The sequence below is a fragment of the Terrapene carolina genome, unplaced genomic scaffold (assembly GCF_002925995.2).
Source record: "Terrapene carolina triunguis isolate 2854851 unplaced genomic scaffold, T_m_triunguis-2.0 Scaffold249, whole genome shotgun sequence".
NCBI classification, from domain to species: Eukaryota; Metazoa; Chordata; order Testudines; family Emydidae; genus Terrapene; species Terrapene triunguis.
Genome location: NW_020664600.1, coordinates 1,772,066 through 1,778,628, shown reverse-complemented (window position 1 = coordinate 1,778,628; position 6,563 = coordinate 1,772,066).

The window sequence follows — 6,563 nt, the reverse complement described above, 5'->3', positions numbered from 1 at the left end:
AGCAGCCAGCTCTCCAGTCACAGCACCATGGCTCAGCTACCTCACTCCCTCCCCCTCCCTTTCCTGTTGATAGCTGCCAAGGGTTTGCTGGGAAATGTAGTTCTTTCCCTGCTCCAGGGCTGGCTCTATAGGCAGGGAGCTAGGCAAGGAACTACAGCTCCCAGGGTCCCATGGGTTCTCCGCTTCTGCAGCATTGCGAGAGGGGAGGAAGTGAGTTAAAAAAAAAAAAATGATGGCCAGAATGCCGCCCCCTGCAAATGTGCTGCCCCAAGCACCTGCTTGTTTTGCTGATGCCTAGAGCCAGCCCTGGGGGCACCCCACTGTTTACCTTTCTCCAGTGTGAAAACAGACCATTTATTCTTACCCTTTGTTTGCTTTCTTTTAACCAGTTACTGAGCCATTAGAGGAACTTCCCTGTTATCCTTTGACTACTTAGTTTCCTGATCCTTTGGTGAGGGACGTTGTCATAGGCTTTCTGAAAATCCAAGTGCACTGTATTGACTGGCTCACTCTTAGCCACAGAATTCTAATAAATTGGTGAGCTGCATTGACTCTTTTCCTACTATTCATGTTCATCTGTGTGTCTGATCATTCTATTCTTTACTATAGTTTCTACTAATTTATCTGGTACTGAAGATAGGCTTACTGCCCTGTAAATTCCAGGATCACCCCAGTAGCCTTTTTAAAACTCAGTGTTACATTAGCTACTCTCCAGTCATCTGGTACAGAGGTTGATGTCAGTGAAAGGTTACATATTACAATATATTATTTTGCAATTTCATATTTGAGTTCCTTCAAAACTCTAGGATGAATACCATCTGGTCCTGGTGACTTCTTACTGTTTAATTTATCAATTTGTTCAAATACCTCTTGTTCTGACACATCAATGTGGGACAGTACTTCAGATCTGTCACCCCAAAAGACTCTGATGTGGGTATCTCCTCATAACCTCTACACTAAAGACCAATGCAAAGAATTAATTTAGCGTCTCTGCAGTGGCTTTGTCTTCTTGAGTGCTCCTCCTCCTTTAACACCTTTGTCGTCTAATGGTCCCACTGCTTGTCTGGCAGGCTTCCTTCTTCTGGTGTACTTAAAAAATCTTATCTTTAGCTTTTGTGTCGTTAGTCAGTTTCCTTTAAAATTCTTTCTTGCCTGCCTTATTGTACTTTTACACTTAACCTCGCAGAATTTGTGCTCCTTCCTATTTTCTTCATTAGGATTTGATTTCCATTTTAAAGGATACCTTTTTGCCTGAAATGGCCTCTATTACTCTGCTGTTTAAACATGGTGACATTCTTTTGATCTTTTCTGATTTGGGGTTGTCATAACTATAAAGGGAAGGGTAACAACCCTCCTGTATACAATACTATAAAATCCCTCCTGGCCAGAGGCACCAAAATCCTTTTACCTGTAAAGGGTTAAGAAGCTCGGGTAACCTGGCTGACACCTGACCCAAAGGACCAATAAGGGGACAAGATACTTTCAAATTTTGGGGTGAGGGAAGGCTTTTGTTTGTGCTCTTTGTTTTGGGGGTTGTTCGCTCTTGGGACTAAGAGGGACCAGACATCAATCCAGGCTCTCCAAATCTTTCTGAACAAGTCTCTCATATTTCAAACTTGTAAGTAACAGCCAGACAAGGCGTGTTAGGTTTATCTTTGTTTTCTCAACTTGTAAATGTTCCTTTTGATAGAGTGTTTACCTCTGGTTGCTGTAACTTTGAACCTAAGGCTAGAGGGGGTTCCTCTGGGCTCTTTGAATTTGATTACCCTGTAAATTTATTTTCCATCCTGATTTTACAGAGATGATTTTTACCTTTCTTTCTTTAAATAAAAGCCTTCTTTTGAAGAACCTGATTGATTTTTCCTTGTTTTAAGATCCAAGGGGATTGGATCTGGACTCACCAGGAATTGGTGGGGGGAAAGGGAAAGGGGGGAATGATTAATTCCTCCTTGTTTTAAGATCCAAGGGGTTTGGATCGGTGTTCACCGGGGGATTGGTGGAGGAGTCTCTCAAGGCTACCCAAGGAAGGGAGTTAGCACTTGGGAGTGGTGGCAGCAAAAGCAGATCTAAGCTGGTAGTTAAGCTTAGAAGTTTTCATGCAGGTCCCCACATCTGTACCCTAAATTCAGAGTGGGGAAGGAACCTTGACAGGGGTGTAGCCTTTTATTGTATTTAAAGTGAATTTAGTAATGTGGTATTACATTGGGCCAAAAGAAATCTGTTGAGGTCCATCAAGGACAAGTGCAGAGTCCTGCACTTAGTACGGAAGAATCCCATGCACCGCTACAGGCTGAGTACCGACTGGCTAAGCGGCAGTTCTGCGAAAAAGGACCTGGGGATTACAGTGGATGAGAAGCTGGATATAAGTCAATAGTGTGCCCTTGTTGCCAAGAAGGCTAATGGCATGGGAAGAAAGAGGATCCGGGGAACCACAGGCCAGTCAGCCTCACCTCAGTCCCTGGAAAAATCACGGAGCAGGTCCTCAAGGAATCAATTCTGATTCACTGAGAGGAGAGGAAAATGATCAGGAACAGTCAGCATGGATTCACCAAGGCCAAGTCATGCCTGACTAACCTAATTGCCTTCTATGATGAGCTAATTGGCTCTGTGGATGAGGTGAAAGCAGTGGACGTGTTATTCCTTGACTTTAGCAAAGCTTTTGATACGGTCTCCCACAGTATTCTTGCCAGCAAGTTAAAGAAGTATGGTCTGAATGAATGGACTATAAGGTGGATAGAAAGCTGGCTAGATCGTCGGGCTCAACGGGTAGTGATCAATGGCTCCATGTCTAGTTGGCAGCAGGTATCAAGCGGAGTGCCCCAAGGGTCAGTCCTGGGGCCGGTTTTGTTCAATATTTTCATTAATGATCCAGAGGATGGCGTGGACTGTACCCTCAGCAAGTTTGCACATGACACTAAACTGGGAGGAGTGGTAGATACACTGGAGGGTAGGGATAGGACACAGAGGGACCTAGACAAATTAGAGGATTGGGCCAAAAGAAACCTGATGAGGTTCAACAAGGACAAGTGCAGAGTCCTGCAGTTAGGATGAAAGAATCCCATGCACTGTTACAGACTAGGGACCGAGTGGCTAGGCAGCAGTTATGCAGAAAAGGACCTAGGGGTTACAGTGGACAAGAAGCTGGATATGAGTCAACAGTGTGCCCTTGTTGCCAAGAAGGCTAACGGCATTTTGGGCTGTATAAGTAGGGGCATTGCCAGCAGATCGAGGGACGTGATCATTCCCCTCTATTCGGCATTGGTGAGGCCTCATCTGGAGTAGTGTGTCCAGTTTTGGGCCCCACCCTACAAGAAGGATGTGGAAAAATTGGAAAGAGTCCAGCGGAGGGCAACAAAAATGATTAGGGGGCTGGAGCACATCACTTATGAGGAGAGGCTGAGGGAACTGGGATTGTTTAGTCTGCAGAAGAGAAGACTGAGGGGAGATTTGATAGCTGCTTTCAACTACCTGAAAGGGGGTTCCAAAGAGGATGGATCTAGAGTGTTCTCAGTGGTACCAGATGACAGAACAAGGAGTAATGGTCTCAAGTTGCAGTGGGGGAGGTTTAGTTTGGATATTAGGAAAAACTTTTTCACTAGGAAGGTGGTGAAGAACTGGAATGGGTTACGGAGGGAGGTGGTGGAATCTCCTTCCTTAGAGGTTTTTAAGGTCAGGCTTGACAAAGCCCTGGCTGGGATGATTTAGTTGGGGATTGGTCCTGCCTTGAGCAGGGGGTTGGAGTAGATGACCTCCTGAGGTCCCTTCCAACCCTGATATTCTATGATTCTATGAAAACTAATGGGAAATGTCTTGCATTATTTTCACTTATCTGTATCCTGTTATAATGCAGCAGCAAACATTTACATTATGTATACTCCTTTGTAAGTCTTGTAGAATGCTAATGAAGAACTTTAATAGAAAACCGCTAATTTCAAAGCAAGTGGCCACTGTGTGTGATGACTAGAGGTCAAAGACTCAAAGTGTGTTCCTCACTCACTATCATCAAAGGAAAAGCCCACATTGGTAGAGACACTGTCAGCTTGTTTTCCATCAGAAGAGGTTATAAATATGGATTTAAGGAAAGATTCTTCATCTCTGGACTGTTTGGAGTCTTACAGGGAAGTGTACCAGATGCAAAGCGGAGACCCCCAGAGACAATCTGGGTACCCAGAAAAGACTTTGGGGAAACGGACAGTTTATTACATCACTGCCACAATTAGGAATTACAAACTGTGACTCACTTGTGCATACATTTTACCTGTTTTAATGTCTCAATAACTCTCATTTCCTTTTCTTAGGTAATAAATCTTTAGTTAGTTTACTATAGAATTGGCTACCAGCATTGTCTTTGGTGTAAGATCTAGAGTACCCATTGATCTAGGGTAGGTGACTGGTCTCTTGGGACTGGGAGCAACCTGGCATGGTGTGATTTTTGTTTTAAGTGACCTTTTATCACAAAATTCAGATTGTCTGGGTGGCAAGATAGATTTGAGAGTCTAAGGGGAGCAGGGCCGGCTCTAGGCACCAGCAAAACAAGCAGGTGCTTGGGGCAGCACATTTGCAGGGGGTGGCATTCTGGCCATCCTTTAAAAAAAAAAAACTCACTTCCTCCCCTCAAAACTGTACTAGAACCTGTGCAGTTCAACATATTCATAAATGATCTGGAAAAGGAAGTGAACAGTAAAGTGGCAAAGTTTGTAGACAATACAAAATTATTCAAGAGACAAGGTGGGGCTCTGTGTAGCTCAAAAGCTTTTGTCTTTCACCAGCAGGAGTTGGTCCAATAATCGGTATTAACTCATTCACCTTGTCTCTCTAGTAGCCTGGGATCAACATGGCTACAACAACACTGCTAACAACATTATTCAAGATAGTGAAGTCCAAATCTGACTGCAAAGCATTATAGGGGGATTGCACAAAACTGGATGATTGGGCAACAAATGGCAGTTTAAATTCAACATTTCCCAGCTATATGTATATCATGATGGGTTCTAAATTAATTGTTTTCACCCGAGAAAGTGATCTTGGAGTCACCGTGGTAAGTTCTCAGAAAACATCAACTTGGTGTGTGGCAGCAATCAAAAAGGGTAACAGTATTTTCGGAGCTATTAAGAAAGGGATGGAAAATAAGACAGAAAATATCATTATGCCACTATATAAATCCATGGTGCACCCATATCTTGAATACAGTTCCTGTTGCCCATCTCAAAAAGGATATAGTGGAACTGGAAAAGGTTCAGAGAAGGGCAACAAAGATGATCAAGGGTATGGAATGGCTTCAGTACAAGGAGAGACTAAAAAGATTAGGGCTGTTCAGCGTAGAAAAGAGATGACAAAAGGGTCATATGATATAAGTCTATAAAATTATGAACAGTGTGGGAAAAGTGAATAAATAAGTGTTATTTACCTTTTCCCACAATACAAAACCCAGAGGTCACCTGATGAAATTAATAGACAGCAAGTTTAATACAAACAAGAGGAAGTATTTTTGTCACACAACTCACAGTCAACCTGTGGAACACATTGCCATGGGATGTTGTGAAAGCCAAAGTATAACTGGGTTCAAAAAAGAACTAGATGAGTTCATGGAAGATAGGTCCAACGATGACTATAACCACATGCTTGGGGCAACCCTAAACCTCTGACTATCAGAAGCCAGGAGTGGAAGACGGAATGGATCAATCCAAAATTGCGCTCTTCTGTACAATCCCCCTGAAGCTCTGGTACTGGACACTGTTAAAGACAGGATACTGGCCTAGATGGACCATTCGTCTGATTCAGTAATGTTCTTCAACCTCTTAAGTTCTTGTCTTTTTTTCTAAACCCTTTCCAAATTTTCAACATTATTTTTGAAGTGTGGACACCAAAACTGGACACAATATTCTAGTAATGGTCTCACTAATACTATATACAGAGGTATTTCCCTTTCCTACTCCTCAATATTCTACTGCTCATACACCCAAGGATTGTATTATCTCTTTAAGCTACTATATTGCACTGGGAGCTCATCTTCAGTTTCCACCATGATCTCTAAACCATTTACAATTACTGCTATCCAGGATACAGTCCCCCCTTTTGTAAGTGTGACCCATATTCTTTGTCCCTAGATGTGAGACCTTGTGTTTGGCTGTGTTAAAACACGTGGTATTCAAATGATCCCAGTTGACCCAGTGATCCAAATAGCTTCATAAAACTGATCGGTCTCCATCATTATTTATCACTCCACCAATTTTTGTCTGATCTAAAAAATTCACCAGCAATGAATTTATAATTTCTTCCAAATCAATGCTAAACTTATTGAATATTTTCAAGCACTTTTGGCAGCTTCAGAATAATTTTTAAAGCAGGCAGGGACCTCCTGCAGTTATTTGTCTGTGCCCAGGGATGGTAACTGCAGATTTTTATGTGTTTGTAGTTTTAGCCGCATGTGCCCGCAGCTGGGGATGCTCAGTCTATCTCTGTAACTTCAAGGGGAAGGTAATGATCCCTGTGCTTCTAATGATGTTGTTTGTGAATGGGTCTTCTACCTCCATTGTGACCAGGCCCCACAGGAAGACAGCCTG